This window comes from Pygocentrus nattereri, chromosome 5 (assembly GCF_015220715.1).
Source record: "Pygocentrus nattereri isolate fPygNat1 chromosome 5, fPygNat1.pri, whole genome shotgun sequence".
In the NCBI taxonomy this organism is placed as follows: Eukaryota; Metazoa; Chordata; class Actinopteri; order Characiformes; family Serrasalmidae; genus Pygocentrus; species Pygocentrus nattereri.
The window spans coordinates 14,083,195-14,086,310 of NC_051215.1; positions in this window are offsets into that span (position 1 = coordinate 14,083,195).

Below are 3,116 nucleotides of genomic sequence, written 5' to 3' on the forward strand. Positions count from 1 at the left end.
AGGGGTCACAATGTCTACGCAGCAAATAAAGCCTGTTAAGTCACTATCAAAAACAACCAGTGAACCTACATGTGAGTTTCAATATGTGATGGTGATTATGGTATAATAGAGTACAATATATAAAAATAGGTTTCTCTGAGGTGACTCCATATATATATATATATATATATATATATATATATATATATATATTTTTTTTTTTTTTTTTTTTTTTTTTTTTTTTTTGGTCAGAAAACCTTGTATCTACATTAAATTTTTTTTTTTTAGTTTTTGACATAATTGACACAAAGTCTGGTTCTATTGACTTACATTAAAAGTAAAGTAGGTTTTTTCAGTTTATATGTATATAGGCAGTGTATATATATATATATATATATATATATATATATATATATATATATATATATATATATACACATATATACACTGCTGAAAAAAATAAAGGGAACACTCAAATAACACATCTTAGATCTGAATGAATGAAATATTCTCATTGAATACTTTGTTCTGTACAAAGTTGAATGTGCTGACAACAAAATATCATCAATGGAAATCAAATTTATTAACCAATGGAGGCCTGGATTTGGAGTCACACACAAAAAGAAAGTGGAAAAACACACTACAGGCTGATCCAACTTTGATGTAATGTCCTTAAAGCAAGTCAAAATGAGGCTCAGTATTGTGTGTGGCCTCCACGTGCCTGTATGACATCCCTACAATGCCTGGGCATGCTCCTGATGAGGTGGCGGATGGTCTCCTGAGGGATCTCCTCCCAGACCTGGACTAAAGCATTCGCCAACTCCTGGACAGTCTGTGGTGCAACGTGGCGTTGGTGGATGGAGCGAGACATGATGTCCCAGATGTGCTCAATCGGATTCAGGTCTGGGGAACGGGCGGGCCAGTCCATAGCTTCAATGCCTTCATCTTGCAGGAACTGCTGACACACTCCAGCCACATGAGGTCTAGCATTGTCCTGCATTAGGAGGAACCCAGGGCCAACCGCACCAGCATATGGTCTCACAAGGGGTCTGAGGATCTCATCTCGGTACCTAATGGCAGTCAGGCTACCTCTGGCGAGCACATGGAGGGCTGTGCGGCCCTCCAAAGAAATGCCACCCCACACCATTACTGACCCACTGCCAAACCGGTCATGCTGAAGGATGTTGCAGGCAGCAGATCGCTCTCCACGGTGTCTCCAGACTCTGTCACCTGGTTCTGGTTCCATTCACCACCACTGTGAAGAACTCTGATTCTTATATACATTTTTACATCTGAGCCATTTATTATACATAAATTTAGAAAAATCTATGAAAATTCCTCTTTGATAGAATAAGATATTTTTGGAACATTTCCATTAACACATTGTAAAAGACAGCTGACATTTTCAGATACAAGTTTGTTTTTTTTTTTCCATCAGCTACAATATATTGCAGAATTTTGTGCTCTGTGTTTGTTGCACGTCCTGTATTTTATGTTTCTGTGGACTGTACTATAGGCCCAGTTTTCCAAAAGCATCTGAGTGCCAAGCTCTTAATTGCTAGAGAGAGTGTCTAGTGTGATACTCGCTCTAGCATTTAAGAATCATCTTTGTGCTGTGATGCTTTTGGGAAACCCAGTCCTGTACGAAAGGCATCTGTTTCTTTTACTTCTTCTTTGTTGGTGGTGCTGAAGGTACTGCAAAGTAAGAATTTCATGGTACTAGACAATAAAGGACTTGAATTTGAACTTGAAAGTAGTTTGTAACTATGTGTGAAGAAGTTACATCCCTGCAGCAGTCAAAAGCTGCAAAAGAAGATCTGCAAATATAAAAATGAACACTGCAAAGAAAGCAATGCTAATGGCATGCATATCCTGATATGGGTCTAATTAGAGTTGATAGTGACTGTCTCTCTCTCTCTCTCTCTCTCTCTCTCTCTCTGTCTCTCTCTCTCTCTCTCTCTCTCACACACACACACACACACACACACACACACACACACACCACACGCGCGCGCGCACACACACTCACACACACACTCGCAGTGTTTTCCCAGATTTCACATTCACGTGCAGCTTACTCGCGCCTCACTCAGACATTCTGTCGCCAACCGCGTGACGTCACTCGCGCAAGCAGCAGCTCCCACTCTCGGGTGTCTCCCTCCGCCGCTGGAGCTGCACAGTTAAATAGTCCCATGCAGACTGCTGACCCGTGCAACACAAGTGCCTGAAATAACAGTCAAATAATATTTTTAAATGAGAGTTGTGCGTTTTTATTTCTATAAAGCCACGCATTTTGTTCATCTGTGAAGGTCTAAACTAGGCAGGCTTTTTGTATATTACAACTAGGCCACAACTTTCACTTTAAATGAAAGTGTAGCAACTACTGCGCTGTTAATTAGTTTTATGGTTTTATGATTTCATTTTATAATGCGTAACAGTTATTCCTTTGATAAGAATGTATTCCACTTACTCACGGTCATGTCATATTTTAGTGTATATATATATTATATATATATATATATATATATATATATATATATATATATATATATATATATATATATATATAGTATACAATGCACACAGCAACACCACCACCACCAATATTTATCAAATAATAATAATAATATTAATAATAATAATAATAATTGACAGCAATTTATCACTCTGTTTGAGTATGTCATGGTCAAAATAATGCAACTGAAAGCTGATCTTCAACTGCCTGTTTTCACTCAGTAGCGTTCAATTTCTTTTAGCCATTTCTCTAAGATAAGAGCTAAACAATAAGTCTGCTAAACAATGAATAAATGTAAATTCTAGCAACCCTTAAAAAACGACTGATTTTCTCATAAAGCATAAAACATCACAAACTCCAAAAGTTGATAAAACCCACCTAAAGTTAAACGATTTAGCTTTTAACTGTAAATCCCCATCAGCAGCACTATATGTGGAAAAAACACAGAAAACTCTTCTCAAATCCTGAGTTAGGAAAAGCTTCATTAGCATAACGTTACATAATTCGTTTGTTTGAAAACGATGAACATGAGAAACGAGAAAAAAGTAGGGTTTGCTCCACGGACCGGGCCTAGCTTTCTCCCGCGGAGTGATCGGAGTTCTGTGCGGAGGGTGAGGCGGCC